We start from the raw sequence: 25676 nt of genomic DNA on the forward strand, positions 1-25676 counted from the left end.
GGGCTCAAAAACCACTGCAGATGGTGATTGCAGCCATGAAATTAAAAGACACTTACTCCTTGGAAGGGAAGTTATGACCAACCTAGACAGCATATTGAAAAGCAGAGACATTACTTTGTCAACAAAGGTCCGTCTAATCAAGGCTATGGTTTTTCCAGTGGTCATGTATCGATGTGAGATTTGGACTATAAAGAAAGCTGAGCACCAAAGAATTGATGCTTTTGAACTGTGGTGTTGGAGAAGACTCTTGAGAGTCCCTTGGACTGCAAGGAGATCCAAGCAGTCCATCCTAAAGGAGATCAGCCCTGGGTGTTCATTGGAAGGACTGATGTTGAAGCTGAAACTGCAGTACTTTGGCCACCTGATGTGAAGAGCTGACTCATTTGAAAAGACCCTGCTGCTGGGAAAGATTGAAGGCAGGAGGAGAAGGGGATGACAGAGGATGAGATTGTTGGATGGCATCACCGACTCAGTGGACATGAGTTTGGGTAAACTCTGGGAGTTGGTGATGGACTGGGTGGGAGGCCTGGCGTGCTTCAGTCCGTGGGGTCACAAAGAGTCAGACATGACTGAGCGACTGAACTGAACTGAACTGAACTAGGTTTCCTCTCTTCCCCTCCCCTTTCCTCTCCTGTCCCTCATCTTCCTTTCTCCCTTCCTCCCTCCCCCTCTTCCTCCACCACCTCTCCCCCTTCTTCCTTTCCCCTTCCTCCTCCTCCCCCTTCCACTTCTTCTTCCCCTTCTCCCCCTCCTCTTCCTTCTTCTCCTTCTCCTCCTCCTCCTTCTTACCCCCAACTTTGTCAATCTTTTATGACTAAACCAGAATATGTAAATGTGTCAATTGCCTGGCACAGAGGAGAAAGTCAACAATAACCAGTACGGCAGTGTAAGTTCATGGTTATGGCTGAGGGCTCTGGAATCCAACAGAGACAAAATGTGGTGACACCAGGTGGCTGCAGATTCTTTGGCACTCCTCTAGAGGTCAAGTCTGTGTCCCCTCTGCTGGGTCTGGCTGGGCTCTCTGATTGCCCTGGAGTCATGCTTTCCCAAGCCTCAGGCAGCTTCCATTGACTTCCTTAGAACTCTGCGAGCCCTGAGCTGCCTTGTCAAAGTGCAGTTACCACAAGCCAGCTGGGTGGTAGTTACCACAAAATAGCTGTGGAGAGATCATACCTGTTCCCTCCAGGTGAGTCACAGCTGAGCAGCCCAGCCTCCTGGCCAAGGCACCAGTCGCATAAGAGCCCTCCTGATGAGCCCCTTCGCAAGCTGAGTACCACCAGGTGACCCCAGTCAACATCACAAGGAATGGTTGGTTGTTGTTTTAAGCTGTCAAATGTTGGGGTGATTTACTACATGCAGTATATCACTGGAGCATCAGGGTTCGAGGCCCTCCTTGACCACTTGCTAACCAGCTATTTGATCTTTATTACCTCTGCAAGCTTCTATCCCTTACTTCAAATGGATATGGTTGTCCCTATCTGGCAGAATCTTAGTGAAGGTTAAACGAAGTGACTCTGGCAAAGTGCTCAGGGCAGTGCCTAGAACATAGTAAGTACTCCAAAATGCTATTACTAGTATGATTCCTTTCACAGACTTGACTGGCAAGATAACAAAGAAGGTGCAAAAGGAAGAAAGCTCTCTCAGACCCTATATTTTTTGAGGGAAACAGGTCCTGAGCAGCTGCCTGCTTTTCCCAATGAATAGAATTGTCTTAATCATACTTAATCCTCTTCTCAGGAGAGCATTTAAAATTGAAAGTTGTTTATTTGATTTCCTCTGAAAGAGTTGCCCTAATGAAGCCATGTAGTTTGCAAGGGAATTAAGAGACTCTTCATCATCCTGCGGCCACTCTTCTCTGCTGTATGATGTGTTAGCGCACATACTTGGGGTTGTTGGCACAGCCATCTTCTTGTTTTCCTCCCGCCCTTTGCTCCATCAACCTTTCTTTGAGAGGTACAGTCTCTAGTCACCATCTGGTTCCGGGTAGCCACCTGGGACATTTGTCTTGGTCTGAAGCCCGGGACCTTACCACCCCATGGCTGTGCCTACTTCCCATAGCCGAGGCTCCTGGATCAACTCACAGCTTGCCTTGGCTTCCTTTTACTGCTGACTCTAAATCTGAGAGACCAAAGGTGTAACATCAGGTTGTTTTGCCTGATATATGAAACCATGTGGTTTCAGAGGAGAAGTTGGGAGCTTGATATGTGGGAGTCTGGGAGTGAGGTAGTGGCAACAAGTAGAATACTGTAGGAAAAACACTGTGAGCATTGGGGCCATTCATTTAATCAATATCTTGTGAGCATGACAAGTGCTGCCAGGCACCAGGCTAGACATTGTTCTAGAAATTTGTGGGTCTGATGCTCAATTCCTCCAACCAAAATTTATCTGACCATCATAACGGCTAGAACAAAAGTGAGAGGCAATCCCAAATCTTTAATGTGTATTTATTTATTTATATTTTTGGCTACACCACCCAGCATGTGGGATCATCGAACCCATACCCCTACATTGGAAGCATGGAGTCTTAATCACTGGACCACCAGGGAAGTCCTGAAATCCCAAATCGAATGAGGCAATAAAGCAACTGGAACCCTTCTACACCATGGGTAGGTGGGTATGTGGGTAGGTGGGTTACGGTGGGTATGTGGATGAGTCCAAACACTTAGGAAAGCATACTCTACCAGAGTTAAACTTTTTACTCTGAAGTACATGCTGACAAAGTAAACCTCCGTGCACCAGAAGTCACCTTCAAGAATGGCCATGACCTCACCATTTGTAAGAGCCACCAGCAGGCAATAACACAAAAGCTTGTCAGTTTGGAAATCCACACCGTGGATTATTACCCTGGAATGAGGATGAACAGACTAGTACCACACAGGGCAATGTGGGTGAACCTCACTGCCGGGACGTTGTAGGAAATTTTGGACAAGAATGACTATTGACTGCACAATTCCATTTCTGTGCATTTTAGAATGAGCACAATTAGTTTATGGTATAAATCAGAGTATAGGTTGTCCTTGGGGATTAGTAGGTGGGAGGACCAAGAGGGGGCTCCTGGGGGGCTAGTAATGATGTTCTGCTTTTTTATCTAAGTTCTGGTTACATGGAAGTGTTCACTTCATGAAATCCATCCCCCTGGTTACTTACAATATGTATATTTTTCTGATGATGATTTAATAACACGTTAGCCAACCTTGATCAAATTGCTGTGCCTCTTTCAGCTTGGTTTCCTTATCTATAAAACAACGGATAATACAGCCTTCATCTTCAGAGCTATCGTTATACTGAGATTTAGTGGATGTGAGCATTATAGTGACAACCTTTAAACACACGAGGTGCTTCATAAACGATGGCTATGATTCTTCTTGTTATTTCTGTTACTAATAATTTTCCTTAGGCTTAGATTTCTCTGAATGTCTAATTAAAAAAAAATCTGGGGAAAATGTCATCATTCTTCAGGTGAGAAGGAAATTAAAAAAACAAAACAGCCCTAACAAAGGCCTTTCCATGGATTGATGTTATTTTGTGATAGGTGTCAATTCACCACAGAAGATGAGAAATAGCTCCCTGTTTTAAACATGCTTCTTTTCTTTCTATGATCCTCAAAACCCCTTTCCTAAATGCACTCTGAGTGTGAAACTTTGGAGAGAGAATGTCAAAGCACCCGGAAGAAACTCCACCCCCGCCCCCAGCCCCCAGCCCCCTGCCCCCTACCCTGCCCTGTCCTTTTTCCACACATTTTTGAGAACGTGACTTAGAGCAGATTTTTCAATTCCTCAGGAGCCAAAAAAATGTTGTGATAAAGTTGATACTTCTGGGCCTGCATTTTCCCTTGGTGTCACGGGACCATGGGTCATGAAAGGGTTTAGTGGTGCAGGCCATGCTCTACTGTGGTCTAAAGGAGATCTTCAATCCCGGGAGAAACGCCCCAGGCTTGGCTGCTGGGAGCAAGTCTACAACTTTTACATTCTGGATATTACATTTCATCAACTTACAAAGTGTAATCCTGGAATTAGCTATTGGCAGCTGGAAATAGCCCCAGCTGGTCACAGCTGGGAGAGGAGAAGGGCCTTGGAGGGAGGCCTGGGTTCTGGGTAGCTGGGATACCCAGAGAAGCGTCTGTGCTGGTCCCCAGGCCTCACTGTGAAGGGGTGGTGCTGGTTCCAGACCTTTCCCTTGTCCATTAGAGACATGCCAGGTTGAGGGCCAGGTTCTAGGATAGAGATGCCTAAATGTTTCACTGATACACTTTGGCAGTCGTGACTCCAAGGTCCAGGCAAGTCTAATGTGACTTAGTCACAGTGAGAAATGCCTCTTTGCCCTCAGGGACACCAACCGTCTTACTCTTCCTTAGAGAGATGTGACTCTGGAGGCCTCACCTCTACAGCCTTGAGAATCTGCTATGCAGGTTCTCGGCTCTCCCTCCCCACACAAAAGGAAGGCACAGTAACCCAGCACACACCCAGCTGTGTTTGGAGGGTTGGCGAGAAACCAGGATTCTTATGTTTTGTGGGTGATGTGTTGTTTCTGGAGGCAATTTGATAGTATCAGTTAAGTCTTTAAAAAGTGTAGCCCTTCTGTTCTTAGAAACTTACCCTAAGGAGTTTTGACTAAAGTATAAAAGCTATTTAGTGATATTTTGTTCCATTAAGTATTTGGTAAGTGCTTGGTAAGTGACCAAGACTTAGCTGGTGCCTGGTGCCCTGCTAAGACCTCACATGTGTACCCTCAGAGACTGCGCAGGGCGAGCCCTTTAGAGGCCACCATCACTGTTCCCACTTGATAGCCAGGACACCAAGACTCATCAAGGTTCACTGGCTGCCCAAAGTCACAGAGCTGATTGGCAGTGGAACCAGGTTTGACTTGAGAGTTTTAGCATCGCAGGTGAGGCCGACATTGATCGAAACCTAGACATGTTCACTGTTACTAAAGGAAAAGTGCTTGGCTACCTGTGACTCAAATATCCCTGTGTGGTTGATCATCTGTCCAGCCAGAAAGGAAATAATCTAAATGTCTGACAGTTAGGATTTGGCTAAGTCTGTATTATGTCCGTACTTAGGAATACTGAGCAGCATTGAAATGAATGTTACGTGACTATGCTTACTCACATTGCAAGATGTTCCCATCACATTATTAAAGGCAAAAGAATGATCATGGTTAAAGAAAAAAAATTTTTTTTTCTGTGCTTGTATGTGGGGGGACATAGAAACAACACATTATTAGTTGGTTTCTCTGTGCTCTGGGATTGTAGCTCAGCTGGTGAAGAATCCTCCTGCAATGCAGGAGACCCCAGTTAGATTCCTGGGTCAGGAAGATCCACTGGAAAATGGATAGGCTACCCACTCTAGTGTTCTTGGGCTTCCTTGGTGGCTAGGCTGGTAAAGAATCTGCCTGCAATGCGGGAAACCTGGGTTCAATCCCTAGGCTGGGAAGATCCCCTGGAGAAAGGAACGGCTACCCACTCCAGTATTCTGGCCTGGAGAATTCCATAGACTGACTGTATAATCCATGGGGTCTTAAAAAGTAGGACACGACTAAGTGACTCTCACTTTCACTTTTCTCTGGGTTCTGGGATTCTTTATAGTTTTTTTTTTTTCTTTCCATCTTTCTGATTTTGAAGGATAATTAGCATATCTTACATGTCTAATTGGAATAACAAGCAGTTTCCATCTGAGGGCAAAATAGCTGCTGCCTCTTCAGACAAAAAGATGGCCTGGTAGACCCAAAGAAGCTTACTCCTTGCTTTTTAACAAAAGGAAAGGAGTTGGCTGCACGTGGTGGAGACTCATCTGTGTACCTGTGAAGCTGAAGTCCTCAAAGCAGGGCCCAGGGATCTTCTGCAGCTGAATCGCCCAGGGTTGCTTGTTAAACGGCAGCTTCCTAGGCTGTACCCTGATAACAGCAACTCACATTTACTGAACGTGTATTATGCGCTGGCCACTATTCTAAGTGCTTTTTTCACTTCCTAACTCACTTTAGCCTCATAAACCCTAGGGTATGTACATGACCACACCCACTGCCCTGGTGAGAAAGCCGAGGCACAGAGAGGCTGGCTGGTGTGGAGTGAGAGAGCTGCTGGGTGGTGGAGGGGCCTCCAGGCCTCCTGGTCTTGGCTCCGAGCCCAAACTCGCAGCCACTCTCCTGGGGAGTGGGGCTCAGGAGTCTGGATTTTTAACAAGCTCCCAGGGGATCCCTGGGCATATCTAAGGAATCTTTTATCTTAGAGCCACTTGCATTGTTTTGGATTAAGAAACAGCTGATCCATTGACTCCACATCAGTCGTGAAATGACTTTGTCTCCTTGAAGTCATTAGAACAAAAATGTCTATCAGAGATTCTTGGCTGTAGGCGAGTCATCAGACGGGAAAAGCAGACGTGTCTTGACAACCCACTAGCCTAATTGTCAGTCCCACTTCCTGCGTTCCCTTCTTTCAAACACATTTTTATTCAGAGCCCTCTTCTGAAACTTTCAGGATCTTAGCTGTTTTCTCTGAAGTTGGAATATGGGGGAGCTGTCTATGTGGAGTGCAGAGCCCCCACAAGGACGCCTTCCTCTGGGGCCCCTGCAACAACCTTGGAACACCATGTGGAAAGTCAGCGAGGGTGGGCAGCAGAGGCCAAGGTTGCCCACATGCTCTCAGACTGTTTCCTGACTTCTACTTTTAAAGACTAAGCTGGTGCTCCTTCCAAGGTAGTCCTGGTGAGTTAAGATGCTCACAGGCTCAAGTGATGATTGCAAAGCTGAGAAGAGTTGCTGTGTCCAAGTGTCAACTCCAAACTGAGTGGCACAACTCTAGGGGTCACCTTCACATCACATGAAATGAGTTGGGCTTCCAGGGTGACTCATATATATTACATGGTGGGTGGTGAAACACCAAGGACCTGCCCCAGCTCTTCCATTTGGGAACCAGGATGAAGGGCCTAGTGGCAAAGTTAGATCCAAGAGGAGCAGATTAGACAGCCTCAAGCAGTGGACACAATGGCCCTTGAATACAAGTCTTCCCATCTTGCAGTGGCGAATCAGTGAGACCATGTAGCTAGGAAAGGTAGTGACACCAGGATGTTTGAACCTCGAGTTCTCTCTCTGAGTCAGTGCATGATGCCAGAGAACACACATCTCTGGGCCAGACTAGTGGAGAGCAATGAGTGCTTTTTCTGTCTGGGAAAGCGTAAGTTACACATTTCCTGGAGCACTTCCCCACTTCCAGCCACTCTCAGCTACAACAATGACCTGCACTTGGCTGGGAGTTCTTTACATCCCTCTGTTACCTTGAGACCTGACTTAATCGTTCTGATTTATACAGGGAATGAAGGAATGAAAAAGAAAACACACTTGACCGTGAAAGGCATCACAGTCTTTCTCCAGAGTGCAAAGCTTTTAAAGGAGTGCAGGAACAACAAAAACTGGTCATTCTTGGCTGCTTTTGAACAAATTGGAGTGTTGGGAGAATGGATGAAGGAGTGAGAGGTGTGTCAGAGAAGGATGGAGTCCGTGGGCTTCCCCAAGTGACAGGCTGCAGTGTCTGTGAAGTACAGATGTCACACGGGAGTCAAACCTTGGAAAACACAGCCATCTTCCCGCCTGTCTCAGCTTGCACCACAGCTCCTCTGAGACAGAGGCTTCTCAGACCACAGACGAGTGTGACTTGTCTGTCTTATGTGGTCTGCCAGTCTTCTGCACTGGACCCAGATTACAATCGTCAATTCTTTGTTTAGCACCTGCCTCTCCCATTTGACTGTGAATTTCATAAGGGCAGAGACTGGGTCTGCCTTGTTCACCATTTGTATCACTTGGAAACCTTTTGGTTGCCAGGAACAGAAATCCCAACCCAAGCTGGATTAGGCAAAAAGGGACTTCCTTTCCACTCAAGTTTGGAATTGGCTTTGAACAATCCTGGATTCAGGGATTTCTAGTAAGTTATCAAAGAGATTTGATCTCTCTACCATTCTTGGTTCCACTTCATTTTCTTCCTTACGTTGGCTTTGTTTTCCAGATTTCTCATGATACCAAGTGACTGCCACAACTCTTGCCTAAGATGCTTTCAGGAACAAGTAAGTGTCTCTTCCTGATTACTACAGCAAAATGCTCAGAATTACCTCTGATTGGTTTAAGATGTGCCCATGCCTGAACCGGTCACTGTACCACAGAGAGCATGGTGCTCTCTGATTGGCCATTGTAGCACACACAGACCATTTTCCCTCCAAAAGCCATTTCCTCTTCTTCCTGGTAAAAAAAAAATCCATCTTCGGGTATCAAAGTAGGTTGGCAAGATGCTCAAGAAATGACCCCTCCTCAATCCAGGAAAATATTCATGGTAATCCTGTCACCTTTTGGGGATGATTGGTTTAAAAGTGTGCACTGGCCCACTTCTGGCAAATAGGACATGATGCAAAATGTGCTGGAGGCTTCTGGGAGTAATTTTTCTCCCTGATAAGTCAGATCTGTAGGGAGAACTGGCTCCCTTCTTGCGTTTGGATATCATTTGAGAGGATGGGATGTTTGGAGCTGTTGCAGCCATTTTGCAACCATGAGGTGAGATAGTACTGATTTAATGGGGTTGGCAGAATGGAAAAACATCTGCCCCTGGCTTCTCTGCTGTTTCATTTCAACAAAGGACTGTTGGAGCCACTTTGCAAGTCCAGAGCACAAGGGTACCTGGGATTTACACTCCTACTGGGCAGCCCTTACCAATGACTGGTACAGAAGTGTGAAAGCCCAACTCCTTTGCTTTGAATTGGGACAAATGCCAAGGTGTACTTTCTACTCCAGAGCTCCCTTCAGGATCCAGCTGAGGCTTGGGCTTGCTTGCGTCTTCTTCTCTGTTCTGCTCCACCTCCCCCTGCTCCCCACCGATGCCCCTGGGAGCACTTCTTTAATCAATCGCTTGCACACAAATCGTTAGCTCCTTCTGGGGGACCTGTCATATCACCAGGGCTCGAACATCACAGCTGCTCTGTAAATATTTGTTGCCTGAGTGAATGAATACATGAATGGATGAACAAGCTGAGGAAATCACAGGCAGGTGGAATCCGAACAGGTTATTATACTAATTACGGGCTGTCTACTTTTTTTCCTTCCGCCTCTGTCAAACAGGTTGGCCCCTTGGGGAATTTCCCCAAAGCTTTTGAAGTAGAGAGGGTGTCTTCTCACCCAGCTTCTGTGAGCCATTAGAAGGTGAGGTCATCTCCCCAGGGAAGGAGGCGGGGCCTTAGCACTCAGGAGCGGGGCCCTGGGGTGAGGGCAAAACCAGCCTGAACATCTGCAGCGTCTGTTGTTCCTGGAGCAGCGGCTGGAGGGGATGACCATTCTGGAATGAATCAACTAAACCTTTGACCTGAACTCCAGTTTAATTCACTCTTCCCCCTCCATTAGCTAGTGTAAGAGATGGGGAGGCAGAAGGGGAGGGAAACATATTTTATTTTTATGGCACTTTTACTTCAAATGACCTGCTGGGTTAAGCCCACTTTCCCTTCATGAATTATGCATTAGAGGAATCCCTTTGTTTTTCTAAAGGCTTTAGTTGAGTTCATCTCCTACAAAGATTTTTAAAAATAATCAGGAATTTCAAATCAAAAGTTCACCTCTTGCCACATCAATTGACGTGATTTAGATTGGGTTATACCTGATGCTGAAGTTGAAACTCCAATACTTTGGCCACCTCCTGCGAAGAGTTGACTCACTGGAAAAGACCCTGATGCTGGGAGTGACTGGGGGCAGGAGGAGAAGGGGACGACAGAGGATGAAATGGCTGAATGGCATCACCGACTCGATGGACATGAGTTTGAATAAACTCCGGGAGTTGGTGATGGACAGGGAGGCCTGGTGTGCTGCAATTCATGGGGTCGCAGAGTCGGACACGACTGAGTGACTGAACTGAACTGATACCTTGAATGAGTCTCCCTTGGAAGAATTTTCAGACGTCCTGGGGTCTCAAAAATCATCCAGCCCCATCCCCTTATTTTATACACAGGAAGACTAAGAACCTGGAGATGGAAAATGACATGCCCAAGTTCACAGAGCCCATGAGTATCCATGGTTGTTAAAAGACAGAGATGGCAGTATGTTTCACCCTCTTTCAAGTCCAGTGTTCTTTTCTGAGAGTAAGCCTGGAGAGGTAATATGGTTACCATGGCTGCAGAAAAAATTGCTCCAAAATCTAGTGGCGTAAAACAACCACTTATTATGCTCACAGAGTCTGTGTATTGAGAATATGATGGAGAACAATGAGGATGGCTTCATTTTGTCTCTGGGTGTCTAGGGACTCTGCTGGAAGGGCCAAAGGCTGGGTTCATTTGAAATCTTGTTTATTTGCACAAGTACAGGTTGATGCTGCCTGTCGTCAGAGACACTAGCTAGAGTCGTTGACTGGAACATCTACATGTGGCCTCTGCTGTGGTCTGGGTTTCCTTACAAACATGGTGAACTGGGTTCCAGAGGGAAGAGTTGAGAGAGGAAGATGGAGAGAAAGAGAAAGAGAGAGAGGGGTGGGAGAGAAATTGGTGGAAATTATGTGACCCTTTATGGACCTGAAAGTCACATAGTGTCACTTCTACAACACTCTGTTGGTCAAAGCAGTTACAAAGTCCACTTGGTTTTGGGAGGCAGGAACACAGACTCCACAACTCAATGGTGGAGTATCACATTGTTAGAGGGCATATCAAATGGGATGTATATTGGTACAGCCATCTATGGACAATACACTCTCTGCAAGAGGGTCGGGGCTCAGTTCAGTTCAGTTGCTCAATTGTGTCTGACTCTTTGAGACTCCAAGCACTGCAGCACACCAGGCTTCACTCCCAGAGTGTGCTCAAACTCATGTCCATCAAGTCAGTGATGACATCCCACCATCTCATCCTCTGTCATCCCCTTCTCCTCCCACCTTCAATCTTTCCCAGCATCAGGGTCTTTTCCAATGAGTCAGTTCTTCGCATCAGGTAGCCAAAGTATTGGAGTTTGTTTCGGCCTCAGTCCTTCCAATGAATGTTCAAGACTGATTTCCTTTAGGATGGACTGTTTTGATCTCCTTGCAGTCCAAGGGACTCTCCCTTGTGTTGGGTCTAGTACACAGTAAACGTTGCCAAATTATTTATTTTGTATATATATTGTCTGCTCAATTATCGTTTCCTAAAGGATAAGGTGGGCTTCCCTGAAAGCTCAGTTGGTAAAGAATCTGCCGGCAATGCATGAGACCCCAGTTTGATTCCTGGATTGGGAAGATCCACTGGAGAAGGAATAGGGCTACCCACTCCAGTACTCTGGCCTGGAGAATTCCATGGACTGTATTAGTCCATGGGGTCCCAAAGAGTCGGACATGACTCAACGACTTTCACATCACATCAAAGGATAAGGTAGTTATCTGTCTTGTTCAGTGGTATATCCATATCCAGCACAGTTGCAGCTGTTTGGAAAATAAGTGTCAAAAAAAAAGTTTTTATTGGCTAAAAATATACTTATAGATTTCCCTTCTCCTCTTATGACCTTTCCTTTTCATCAAGAACTTAAACACCACCATCATCTTCCCTGGAGTGTTAGTTGATTGATTGATTCATTCATTCATTCACATTTGGAGGCACATGGAAAAGGTAGTTAGCTTAGTCTTAGATGGTCAGAGAAGTTGTCCTGGAGGGAGTAATAGATATAAGAGGAGACTTGGAGGATGACCAAGAAGAAAGTTAAATGAAGAGGCAGAAGGAAGGGTGATCCAGGCAGAGGGACCAGCCTATACAAAGTTGGAGGCAAGCAAGTCAGTGTGACAGGCATGTAGATTTTGAGAAAAGAGTGACAAAAAGTAAGGGAAGCTGGAGGAGTGAGCAGAGGCTGGGTTGTAATGGCCACCTCAAGGAATTTGACCTATTCCTAAGAGCAGCGAGAAGCCAATTATTAAGCAACATAATCTGATATGTGTTTAGAAGGCTCTGACTGCAGAGTAGATGATAGGTTGGAGTGGTACGAGGTAGGAGGCCAGTTGGGACATTGTTGGCAGAATGTTGATGTGAAATGGTGGGAGTCAGAGCCACAGAAGGATGTGGGATGATGAGAAGTGGCTGGGTATTTCCAAGAACTGAAAGGATGTAGGGGTGAGAGACAGAGACACTGAGTCAAGACTTGGTCTCTAGTTTAAGCAAGTGGGTGGATGGTGGAACCAGGCTCTTAGGTAACCCTAGGGAAGGAGAAGTCTTGGGATAGAGCTGTGAGAAGTTTATTTTTGGTCATGTTGAGTCTGAGATGCCATGGGGATGTCCAAGTGGAGGTTCTAGAAGATACTTAGATTCAAAAAACCAAAACTCAACAGAGTGGTCTGGTCTGTGCACCTGGACAAGAGACAAGAAGAGAGAGGGAAACGGAAACCACAGGTGAACATGTGCTCATCAAGGGAGGATGAGCACCATGGAGCCAGAGCCATGGAGAAGGCAGGCAGGTTTCAAGAGGGAGGCAGGCAACAGCACCCAATCATCTGGGACAGCAAGGAATGAAAGAAGGGACATTGTCCACAGGATTGAACAAAAGACGTCATTGACAACTTTCACAAGGACAAGCTCCCCTGAGAGATATAGAAAGAAGCCAGATGGCAGAGAGTTGAGGGGTAAGGAGGAGGTAAGAGAGTGATGAATAGGTGAATAAATGAGTGGATAGATGGATGAATGAATGAATGAATGATTGAATAGCATCCTAGGGAGGTCTTTACGTGCCTCCTTGCAGGTCTGGTAATTCTGGAGACACCAGGATTTGTCTCCAAGTAAATGAGTTTACTTGCCAAGTAAACTCTCCAGAGACCTATTAGGAAGGATCTTTTCTGCCTAGCTCTCTCCCAGAAAAGTACCAATGTGTGGTCTGTCCTCAGCATTCCTCCCTAGCAACCAGCATTTGTATTTAAATTCTTGGGAAAAGATGCTGTCATCTTGTAACTATCAACACAGCTCTGTGGTCACATCTGTTGTTTTTGTCTGCACAACAGCCATTCATTATCATTTAGTTAATAGCATCTTGATTTGGGTGGGACTGATCCCTAATTCCTGGTTCCAGGGGTGGCACATGTTCCAAGCCTGGCCAGTAAAACTCAGGCCTGAGATTTTGGGGAAACTGTTGGGAAAGAGAAGCATTCTTTAAGTGGGGATAGCTCCACATGGAGGCAGCCTGCCAGCACAGAGGAAAAATAGATCCAGAGACAGAGAAAACAGCCTTGATGGCAATTCTTGAACTCCTGGATCCAGCCATGCCTGAAGCCACTCAATCCCTGGATTTTTCAGTTACACAAGCCAATAAATTTCCCATTTTTGCCTGTCAGAGCTGTGTGAGTTCCAGTGATGAATGAGTGGTCCCAACAGGAGTAAACTGCCAAGACATGGGGGCCTAGGGGTGGGGTTGGTGGAGAAACTTCACTCACCAAGCTGCTTCTGCCTTAGGGATTTCCCCCTCCTTTTTGCAGTCATCCCATTCATTGTTTCCACTTGTATTACCTTTTTGTAAACCTGTCCTTGCTTAAAATATCTGAGATGCATGATTCTGTGCTGGAGACCACTTCTCACCCCTAGAGGCAATGGACACATATGATTTTTAAGAGGAAACGCTCCCAGAACCCAAGTCAGGAGTTGGCACACTGCAGGGTCCCCTTCAGGGCGCAGTGTCTGTGCCTCCCGTGGTTTGCCAACAGCCCGTGCCGGATTCCAGATCCCCAGCCTCTGGCCCCACACCCCTGTGTGTACAGCAACCCCTTCAGCAGTGCAAGGTCTTGTTCATTCGTTCAGAACATGAATTAATCATGCCAGGGAGACTCCCAGATACTGGACTACATTTTGCTGTGTTAGCAATAAACATCCCTTCATCCTGTCAACACAATCCGAGGGGAAAACAGAGGTCCAAAAGCCGACGAGATGATGAGGGGATCCGTGGGTCACCCATGGCCAAGGAAAGGAGGGACATATTCTCTCCACCTCCATCCCCACTGCAATCTGATGGCCTGTCACTGGCAGGGACCCAGAGCAGGATTTCTTCTGGGTTGATGGGGCTCATGGGTTTCCATGCTGGGCTTGCCAGAATTGTTCTGCATCATCTCCTGTCCCTCTTCATTTAGGCCTCCTCCTCCTGCCTCCTTTTCTCCCCTTCCTCTCTCTCTCTTTCTCTCTCTCGTTCCTCCCTTCCTTCTTCCCCACACCCCTCTCTCCCTCCTCTTCTCTTCTGTCCTCATCTCTATTTCTCTTTCTCCTCTCAACTTCCCTCCTTCCCTTCCTTTATTTACCCTTTCCACCTATCCATCTTTCCCTTGTTTCTCTACCCTTTCTTGTTTCTGCTTCCCTTTTCTTGGCTCCTCCTCCCCCCGCCCCTCCCCCCACCTCCCCCTCCCCCCACCCCAACTGCAGGACTTTCAGCCCATGGTTCTCAAGAAATGAGAACGAAGGGAATAATACTGAAAAGCAGCCAGGCTCAGCCAATAAATCCTCTAATGCTTGTAATAGTTTCATTTTCTTCGTGTTCATCCTAGTTTAAGAGTTTAATCAACATCTTTGAAATGCTTGTGATTTACTCCATGGAGCCTTAATAAGAGGCACAGAAAGCCTCTCCCTCCCTCTCTCTCTCCACCCCCTTCCTTTCTTCTTTCCCCACTTCCTTCTATTTATTCAATAAATGTTCTTTGAGGGTCTACTCTGGCCCAGGCCCTGGGCTAAGTGCTAGACATAGTGAATATAGACATGGACATGATCTCTGCTCTGATGAGCTTGTAGTCTATGGGAGAGACAGATTTTCACCATAATTCACACATTTATTCACAAATTTATTCTCATAACATCAGTGCAAGCTCTGAATTTCCATGAGGAAATTCGGAGGAATTGATCCCAACTATGTGGTATGTGGAGGCTTCCTTGAGGAGCTGACTTGAAGGATGGGTTTTCTAAATCAGAGGGAAGAGAAATGAGCACTCTAAGCAGAGGGAACACAACATGCAAAGGTCCTCAGGTGAGAGGAAGCAAGGCACTTTCACAGACCACTGTGGCTGGGACAGAGCAGAAAAAACAAGGCAGGGGTTGGCAGGGGTCAGATGTTCAGGACTCGTACCCGAGGTAAGAGTTTGAGTCTTTACTCCAACAACATGGCGCCTCTGAGGAGTTTCACTGGGTGGGGAAAGGCAGGTGTGTGTGTGTGTGATTGACTGCTGATGCCATCAAAGGCGGGATGGGAGGTCCTTGGGGAAATGCTTTCTAGCCTTGGGTTAACTGGGTAGGCTGGGAAGAAGCAGACTGGGTTGGATACAGCATTGGTTACAAAGGCTGGATAGGGGTCAGGTAATTATTCTGGCTTCTGAAAGGGATATAACCCTCCCTGCGGACCTCCTGTGTCTGTCAGAGGGATCCTACAAGTAAGAAAGGTGGAAGGATCATCACTGATTATGGATAAAAAAATCCTTCAGAGCTGGACTCATATAGATCTGGCTTTGCTGTTTATCACCTATGAGATCCCAGGCAGGTTTGTAGCTTCTCTGAGTTTGTTCCTTATTTGTAACATGAGGACAATAATAGTAATAAATATCTTGTTTTTGTCTGCCTGTCATCCCCTTTCCAATTTGGAAATTACCACTGCATGTGGTTCTGGTGGGACTGACGATCACTTGGCCCCACCTACCTGCCAGGCACATAATCCAGGCCCAGCCAGTTATTGTGCTCCATCTCCCGACCTGGCCTAAGGGACGCAGGCAGGAGAGTACCTCTATGGGATCTGATACAGGGCTGTTAGAGAAAAGGGTCTTTCTTGGTTTTATATTGTGAACTTTAAGACTATGGACTTGACCTACTGGTGTCCAATTTTCTTGGAAAAAGAAATCAGGGAGATGAGTGGGAGAGGGGAGAGAAGGAAGAAAGAATTAGAGAGAGAGGGAAAAAACTTTGAGATTTTGGATGCAACAGTTCCTGAAGCCCACAGACCCCTGGCACTTCTCAGTTAATGAGCCTATCAGTACCACCGTTTAGGTTTAAACCAATTTGAGTTGGGTTTGTCCCTCACATTGGATGTGTTCTGACCAATGAACCGTGTCATTGGGTTATTGTGCGGGATTATTTAGGTAAAGGACCAAAAGCAAATGTGAAGTTATCAGCATGCAGATCATCAGTGAGGCGTATTGTTCAGGTCACCATTCACAGCTATAGAATACATAACTAGAGTGTGTGCTGCTTCTCATCTCTGGTGTGTAGTCTCCTATTACCCCACACCACCTTTGTGATCTGGTGTAAGCTCCCTTCCCCACCCTCGCCATCTCCCTCCAAAATTGGTGACTCTCCTGTCCCTGGGGTTCTCTTGAAGTAGCAGTGGCAGAAACAGCACAGTGGCCTGAAGAATGTAACTGTGTTTGGATCTTATTTAAGAAGATTAGCTCCCTACTACTCCATAGCAGCTGGTTTCCCATTACCTTTCTTACAGAGTGTATTAGTTATCTATCAATGTATTACAAATGAAACCCAAACTTAGTATCTTTAAAAAACAATCAGATTTTAACATATGGCTTCTGTGGGTCAGGGATTCAGCTAGCTCAAGGTCTCTCAAGAGGCTGAAGATAAGACATCGGACAGGGCTAGTTTTGTGTGAAGGCTTAACTGGGGCTGAAGGATCCATACCCAAGATGTCCACTCATATGGTTGTTAGAAGAAGATTTTAGTCCTGGTCAGATTAACCTCTCCACAGACCTGCTTGAGTGTCCTCAGGCTTGTCCTCTGGCTTCCCCCGGAATGAGTAATCCAAGACAGAGGCAGGTGGAAACTGCAATATCTTTTATGACCTAGTCTTGGAAGTCGCAGGAATCATTTCTGCAATATTCTACTGACTGTGCAATTCAGCCTTATTCACTGTGGTAGTGGGCTACACCAGGGTGTGAATAACAGGAGTCAGTGGTCATCGGGAGCCCCTTAGAGGTTGACTGCTGCACTTATGAAGGGAGCAGTGGTATTCTTAACTTTCATTCAAGCTTCTTCTTAGTCTGAAGGGCATTTTCTTCACTAAGGTGGCCTTCAGATGCCCAGGATAACATGGCATCTTAGAGGCACCAAAAAACACCCCTTCCAACAACTTGTGCTTGAAAGAGCTTTTTTTTTCCCCCAGAGCTTGCAAAGAGTTCCTTAAATAAACTAGTGAAATGACTAAACTAATTTGCTGGTCTGTAATTTCCTGGCATGTCTGGAGATTTCCTAATAAACAGTAGCTTCAGGCTGGCAACCTGCCATCATTACAGCCCTCTCCTGCGTGACAAACAAGGGATGTGTAAAGCATCTGAGAGGGTTGGGAAGTTTGGTACGTAACGGGGAAGCGCTGGACCCAGAGCCTGGAAGTTTGGGTTTGAAAGCCAGCCCTGCCTCTTACCTTCTATCATATTCTGAGTGAAACACTTGCCTCTCTGTGCCTCAGTTTCTCCCTCCTGGGAAAGTGGTGATAACCCCGGTCCTGCCTGACTCTCAGGGCTATTACTAGGTTTTGGATAAGTTGATACAGTGTTTCCAAAAGGGGAGTGCATGGGACTGTTAACCCCAAAGGGGTCCTGTGCTGGAGTGAACACGGGCAACCGTGATAAACACGTTCCAGCCGTTCCCACCGTCCTTGACTGCTGGCAGGACCAGCCTGTGGCTGTGTGCCGTTCCCCACCGTCCTTGACTGCCGGCAGGACCAGCCTGTGGCTGTGTGCAGGAGCAGCCACAGGGCCCTGCACTTGGGCTTCGTGCCCTGCTGTTGCTATCTTGAAATTCTCAATAATTTTATCTTTGAAGTCGTGCTTTACAAGTGACGATTGATAGGACAATAGAGTTGGTGCTGGACACTGTGTGTCTCAACTCCCAGGAGACTGCTTCTCACTGTCTCCTTAAGGTGGGCTCTTGACTGCCTACTTCTCTTTCCTGGTGTCCACTGGCTCCCCCTGCCCTGCCCAGAAACATGTCATCAGGGCACTCAGATCATGGAGTTCAAGACGGAGACTGGTTCACTCCTGGGGTGGAGTGGTCTTCTATCACTCTCTGCCAACTACATGGGCCTAGGTGCTTGTGAGGGGGGAAGCTGGGGTCCAGTGCCCACAGGGTCTAATACCCAGTGCATGGGAAGTGCTGGTCTCGGGCAAGGTGGCAGCTGTCTCGATGCCAGGCTGGCGGTGCCACGACACGCTGGGCAGACAGTTTGCTGGGGGCCTCTCACCTACCTCTGACCCAGGTACCAAGGAGGTTGTCATCCCTTGAGGACCACGCATCTACTGTGCGTTGGGGCGCCCATGGGAAGAGGAGGTAAGCTCCCCCATGCTGCCAGCACCACCAGCCAGGCCTGCTCATTCTCCATTTGCTTTGGGTCTGACCTGCAGAACTTGTCAGACCCCTTAGCACAAAAGGCACTAAGCAGCGGGGGGCCAAAGCGCAGACTCGGGAGCCTCTTTGTCTGGGCTTGGGTCACACCTCACCTGTGTTGTCACCGTAGCCCTTTACCTGCCCTTTCTGTGCCCCTGTCTATTCACCCCTAAAATAACAAACATGTAGTTTTCACTTCACAGGTTGTCGTGCGGATTCAGTGAGGTAGTGCATGTGGAGCAGCTAGGCTAGCGCTGCCTGTGCACTGCGTGAGGCAGTGTAATTTAAAACTTGCTTCCCCTAAAGGACTGCTGGGCTCCTGGTGCGGGGATGTCATCTGTACCATCCACTCCTGCAGTCCTGGTGCCCAGCGCCATGCCTGGAACAGACTCAATGGATGGACACTTGTTGGAGGAAGGAATCTCCAAGCAGGGCTCTCCACGGAACCCCCACCCTATCTTCTTTTTCCTAGAGACTAGTACATAACCAGCGTTCCACAGCGGACACATTTAGGAACTGCCAAGCTCCCTTCTGTGAAGCGATGCACCTAAGCGAGGAGGCAGCACACAGGCCTCTGCAGGGTCCGTTCCCCTCCTTTTGAGACTCAGCATCTCATCCCTCTCCTTAGGGTTGCCTGACACTGGGGATGGAGCACATGGACACCCCATTGACTTGCCCACCTCCTGTCTGGACCCATCTCTCCCCACTGCCTCATAACTCACTCTTCCCCACCCCGTCCCCGGGGCCTCCCACGTCCTTAATTGGGCCAATCTGTCCCCCTGACACCGCGCTCTGCTTCGTTTTCTCCACAAAGCCCTCTCTTGTCAGTTGACGGATTCTCATCTGTCACGAGCACATTTTTCAATTTGTGCTCCTCTAAGGAATTCCCATCCAGGTTTCAGCTTTTAAAAAGCTACTTAGTTTTATAATTTCCCAGTGATTTTCCTTGCCTGCCATGATTCCTCTCCATCCCCACTCCCCAGTTTCCTTCCCAGAGCACTGAAGCCTTACAGGTGACCCTCTAAGGAAGCCTGATTTAGTCAGATGAGGGGACCATCACTCTCCTATTTTTGGCTCCTCCTAAAGTTGGTCCTTCCAATGAACACCCAGGACTGATCTCCTTTAGGATGGACTAGTTGGATCTCCTTGCAGTCCAAGGGACTCTCAATAGTCTTCTCCAACACCATAGTTCAAAAGCATCAATTTTTCGGCACTCAGCTTTCCTAAAGGAGATCAGTCCTGGTTGTTCACTGAAAGGACTGATGCTGAAGCTGAAACTCCAACACTTTGGCCACCTTATGAGAAGAGTTGACTCATTGGAAAAGACCCTATGCTGGGGAGGATTGGGAGCAGGAAGAGAAGGGGACGACAGAGGATGAGATGGCTGGATGGCATCACCGACTCGATGGACAAGAGTTTGAGTAAACTCCAGGAGTTGGTGGTGGACAGGGAGGCCTGGCGTGCTGCAATTCATGGGGTCACAAAGAGTCAGACATGACTGAGCGACTGAACTGAACTGAACTGAAAGTTGGTCCTGAGAGAAGGGCACCAGGCCAGTAGTTGATCTTGGAATTGATCCAGAAAGCAGGAGTGGGGGAGGGGTGGTCAGAGAAGGAAGGGAGAAGGGCCCAAAACGGCACCTTATCTTCAGGGTACAAACTGGGTGACCTGCAGGGAACTGCAGGAATGGAATGGACCTTTGTGATGTCCCTTTGTGTTGTTGGAGGGTGGGGAGGCTGGGCATTTAGCCACTGGCTGCCACCTCCATTGTTGGAGGGATGTCCCTGGGAAAACAAACTTATCCGCCCTTCTATGATGTAGAAAGGTCCAGTTTAAAATCTTAGCCTCATGGTCACCCTCTGCCCTGGTCAGATTTGACTCACCTTGGAGGAGCTGCAGTGAGGAGGGAGCTGGGTTGACTCTAAGGGTCCCTCCCCTTCGCCTGCCCCTCCTCCCTTCCTCTCTCCTTTGGGCCACAGAAGACAACATGAAGGGCATTCCCTGGAGTTTGCAGTCTCTAAGTTACTCTCCCCGAGTATTCTTTCCTTGACTCAAAGGAGACTCATCCATCTCCCCAAGTATTCACACTCCTGCTCAGATCCCCAGTATCTTGTAATTACAGGTTGGAGGGAAAGAAGGAAGGAGTGGTGATCAGGCCAGTTTGGATGTCTCTTCATTTGCCTGAAGGCACTCAGGGCCTCCTTCCCATAGGCAAAAGGTTCTTACCTTGGGTGGGAGAAGTATTGTTTGTATTTGCCAATCTCTAAGTGAAAATTGGCATTTCTTTCTATTCAAAATGTAGACATCCGACCCCACAATAACATTAGTTGTGCCTATGACTTTGTTATCCATTAAAATGAGAGATATTTTCATATCACTCTACAGTTGTCACAGATATCTGAAAATGACATTTTATGCTCATTTCCATTTAAAAATCAGTCATAATTAGACCCACTGCTAGATCTTGCTTTTTAATGTGTTGATAAAGTAGTGCCAGTATTGCTACACCATAAATTTGTTTTTTTGTTTTTTTTTTTTAAATTTTTATTTATTTATTTTTTTGTCATACATTGATATGAATCAGCCCATAAATTTGTTTAATATTTTGAGAACCATGTAACTGGTTTTCTCTATAATTCTGTGTATTTTATTTTGTGCATTTGAAGCCATTATTCTGAAAACAGATTCATCACTTTCACTTCAGTTCAGTTTAGTCGCTCAGTCGTGTCTGACTCTCTGTGACCCCATGGACTGCAGCACCCCAGGCTTCACTGTCCATCACCAAATCCTGGAGCTTGCACAAACTCATGTCCATTGAGTTGGTGATACCATCCAAGCATCTCATCCTTCACTGTCCACTTCTCCTGCCTTCAATCTTTCCCAGCATTAGGGTCTTTTCCAATGAGTCAGTTCTTTGCATCAGGTGGCCAAAGTATTGGAGCTTCAGCTTCAGCATCAGTCCTTCCAATGAATATTCACAACTGATTTCCTTTAGGATGGACTGGTTGGATCTCCTTGCTGTCCAAGGGACTCTCAAGAGTCTTCTCCAACACCACTGTTCAAAAGCATCAATTCTTCAGCCCTTAACTTTTTTATAGTCCAACTCTCACATCCATACATGACTTGTGGAAAAACCATAGCTTTGACTAGATGGACCTTTGTTGGCAAAGTAATGTCTCTGATTTTTAATATGCTATCTAGTTTGATCATAACTTTTCTTCCAAGGAGCAAGCGTCTTTTAATTTAATGGCTGCAGTCACCATCTACAGTGATTTTGAAGCCCAAGAAAATGAAATATCTCACTGTATCCACTGTTTCCCCATCTATTTGCCTTGAAGTAATGGGGCCAGATGCCATGATCTTAGTTTTCTGAATGTTGAGTTTTAAGCCAACTTTTTCACTCTCCTCTTTCACTTTCATCAAGAGACTCTTTAGTTCTTCTTTGCTTTCTGCCATAAGGGTGGTGTCATCTGCATATCTGAGGTTATTGATATTTCTCCTGGCAATCTTGATTCCAGCTTGTGCGTTATCCAGCCCGGCATATCACATGATGTACTCTGAATATAAATTAAATAAACAGGGTGACAATATACAGCCTTGATGTACTCCTTTCCCAATTTGGAACCAGTCTGTTGTTCCATGTCCAGTTCTAATTGTTGATTCTTGACCTGCATACAGATTTCTCAAGAGGCAGGTAAGGTGGTCTGGTATTCCCATCTCTTTAAGAATTTTCCACAGTTTGTTTTGATTCACATAGTCAAAGGCTTTGGCGTAGTCAATAAAGCAAAAGTAGATGTTTTTCTGGAACTCTCTTGCTTTTTCGATGACCTAGCAGATGTTGGCAATTTGATCTCTCGTTCCTCTGGCTTTTCTAAATCCAGCTTGAACATCTGGAAGTTCACAGTTCATGTACTATTGAAGACTGGCTTGGAGAATTTTGAGAATTACTTTGCTAGTATGTGAGATGAGTGCAATTGTGCAGTAGTTTGGCTTTGCCTTTCTTTGGGATTGGAATGAAAAGTGACCTTTTCCAGTCCTGTGGCCACTGCTGAGTTTTCCAAATTTGCTGGCATATTGAAATAGCTCAACTGGGATTCCATCACCTCCACTAGCCTTCTTCATAGTGATGCATCCTAAAGCCCACTTGACTTCACATTCCAGGATGTCTGGCTCTAGGTGAGTGATCACACCATCGTGGTTATCTGGGTCTTGTAGATCTTTTTTGTACAGTTCTTCTGTGTATTCTTGCCACCTCTTCTTAATATCTTCTGCTTCTGATAGGTCCATATGATTTCTATCCTTTATTGAGCCCATCTTTGCATGAAGTTTTCCCTTGGTATCTCTGATTTTCTTGAAGAGATCTCTAGTCTCTCCCATTCTATTGTTTTCCTCTATTTCTTTGCATTGATCACTGAAGTTCATCACTTTACTGGATGCCAACACAAGAAAGGTCAGAACCTTTTTCTGGAACATATAGGTTCTGTTTGTCTTGGTCTAGTTTTGGGGCTCAGACTGGCATCTCCCTCTGGGTCATTTTCTACACTGTCTTTCTTTTGAGTTAGGATCCTGTTGTCCTCATTCAGGCCACTAATAGCTGAAATGTTTCAAACATTTCCTCTGTACAAACACAGTGCAAAGCACTCTACATGCATTTGCTCATTTAATTTTTTATGGAGGCACAGAGAGGTTAAGTGACATGTCATGGTCAAACAGCTAGTAATTGGGGGAGCCAGGATTTGACTCCAAAGTAGTCTGACTCCAAAGCACACAGTCTTAAACTTATTGGTTGCAAACTAGGTAAGAGATGGCTAGTTTTCCAAAAAGTCCATGCTCCTGGCTTTTAGTGGCGTGGGGCCAGCTTGTGTACTCTTAATCACTGCAGTGTACTGCTCAAAATAATATCCTTTTCAGCTTCCCAATTGAGAAATGAACATTGAATTACAGCGCCCCCTGGCTTACCTAGCAATTCAGATCCCTCACGTTAGGGTCAAGTTGGCCCACAAACATGTAAGGCAAACCTTTATTAGGCAGCAACTGTGTCAGGCCCTGGGGATACAAGTAGAATAGGTATAGCTTGCACCCTCCAGGGATTCCTATCAAGTGAAGTGAGACACACCCAGAAGCTGTGTTGGTTTAAAGAGAGCCAAGCTCTGATGGAGGGTGTCCACGGAGACCAGTGGACACTCTGGGGCAAGATATTTCCACAAGATCAGGAAATGACTTACCTCATCTCCCTTCAGGCCCCCCTACCCTGATGCCATCTTGAGCTCCCTTGCCTGGCCTAAGTGCCAAGATTTCCTCTAGTTCTTCCTCCCATTTGAATGTCTGTGCCTTCCTTCCTCTTCCCAGTGTATGCTCCCAGAGGGCTGCCCAGCTAATCTCAGAGCCTCATTCAAAGTCAAGGGTTAATGACTCCTGAATTTTAACAAGAGTTTTCAGTGCTGTAAACCAGGGATCACAAGCACGAACAGCAGAGGGTCAGGCAGATAATGTCAGTGTGCTAACCAGGCCTGTATTTGCACGTTAAATATGCAGGAATATTCTTTACTCCCGCAAAGAGATACTCTCACCTTTTTTTTTTTTTTTTCCCCTAAACCACATTGTTTTCTGGAGCTGCCTTCCCCTTTTCACTTTTAATAAAGATCAAATACAGATAAATATTTCTCTACCAGGAGAAAAATGACAGTGCAACATGGTGATAAATGCTAACAGTCACGTGGAAAACTGGTGACTGGTGATTTAGGCAGTCTCAGAAACAAACTCTGAGAGTAAGATCTAATGCAATTAATTTATTTGGAAGGTGATCCTTGGGAAACATTGAGAGAGAACTGGAAACCAGGACACGGAAAGGAACGCAACCTCTCAATAAAGGTATATTATGGAGTGAATTACCACTGTGGGCAGCTGGGATTCACACTCTGGGAGCAAGTGTAAAAGGTGCCTTTCAGCTTTCCCATCTGAGGACTAGGAACCTGGGGTCTTTATACCTCAGTTTCTTTCATTGGTTGGTTAGGAGCTGTTGAAGATAGTAGAGTTTTAATTCTCTCACCCTTCTGGCTGAGCAGGCTCCAGGGGGAGTGGGGGAGGGCAGAGAAAGTCCTCAGGCAAAGGAACATGGGTTCTGGGGATTGAAAGTCAGGCCATTGCACTCCAAACTGGCAAGACCCGAGGATGCAACAAACACTGACTATGGTGAACTAAAGCTGAATTCTGCCAAGCAAGAATATGGGCCTAGGGTTGCCAAACCTTCTGATTTCTCAAGAAAAACTGGGCATTTAGATTTTTATGTGAAATTTCTCAATTTGTAAATATTGACAACAAACCTACAAATTTAAAAATATACTGTAGAAGCAAACCAAAGCATGTCTGTGGGCTGGATCTGATTTATAAGCAGCCAAATTATGAAATGTGATCCATCCTAATGGCTGATCTTGGCTCCAGATCATTTTTGCTCAAGACAAGTTCCAAAGATGAGTTCTGACAAGGGAAGGTATTAGTTAGGAAGTAGATTGAATTGGTACAATAAAGAGACCTCCCAATACAGTATTGGTAACCAGATAGAAGTGTGTTTCTATTTTATAGAAGTGTGTTTCTACTTTATGTAAAGTCTGGAGGTAGGTGGATGGTCTGGGACAGCTCTGCTGCCTGAGGTTGTCCAGGGACCCAGGTTCCTTCTATTTTGTTGCTCAGAGTGTTGTCTCATACATGTGGTCAAAACTGGCTCACTAGTTCCTTGTCCACCTTCCAGTTAGTAGGAAAGGGGAAAGAGAAGCTCAATCAGTTCTAGTAACTGGTAATTACTCACTTCAGTTCCTCTGATATCCCACTGATGAAAGCATAGTCATGTGGTCACTTAGTCACATGGTCTATGTTGACCTGCAAGTGTTGCTGGGGAATGTATTCTCTCTTTTGTTGATTATGCTGCTGCTGCTGCCAAGTCGCTTCAGTCGTGTCCGACTCTGTGCGACCCCATAGATGGCAGCCCACCAGGCTCCACCGTCCTTGGGATTCTCCAGGCAAGAACACTGGAGTGGGCTGCCATTTCCTTCTCCAATGAGTGAAAGTGAAGTTGCTCAGCTGTGCCTGACTCTTAGCGACCCCATGGACGGCAGCCTACCAGGCTCCTCCGTACATGGGATTTTCCAGGCAAGAGTACTGGCGTGGGTTGCCATTGCCTTCTCTGTTGTTGACTATATGTTCAGCTTAAACTTGGGTGTGTGTGCATGTGAAAATTATGTTATAGAATTAGGGAAGTCTTGATATTAGGGGACAGTGAGAAGGCTTTGCTACAGTGAAGGAAGGGTCTGGAAAAAAAGGATGGGATTCAAACCTGAGGCAGGACTGATTGAGAAAGATTTTTTTTCTCATGAGAAC

At 46.3% G+C, this 25676-nt stretch overlaps 1 long non-coding RNA gene across 1 annotated transcript in view; it reads left to right on the forward strand.

Moving 5' to 3' along the window:
- Positions 1-1835: 1835 nt before the first annotated feature.
- The window catches only part of LOC122683100, a 97549-nt gene continuing 73708 nt past the window's right edge, over positions 1836-25676 (forward strand). Inside the window, exons 1-2 of the long non-coding RNA XR_006337621.1 lie at positions 1836-2606; positions 7994-8051. This is a non-coding gene — a long non-coding RNA (uncharacterized LOC122683100). The remainder of the gene's footprint in view (positions 2607-7993; positions 8052-25676) is intronic.

The sequence above is a fragment of the Cervus elaphus genome, chromosome 24, assembly GCF_910594005.1.
Source record: "Cervus elaphus chromosome 24, mCerEla1.1, whole genome shotgun sequence".
In the NCBI taxonomy this organism is placed as follows: Eukaryota; Metazoa; Chordata; class Mammalia; order Artiodactyla; family Cervidae; genus Cervus; species Cervus elaphus.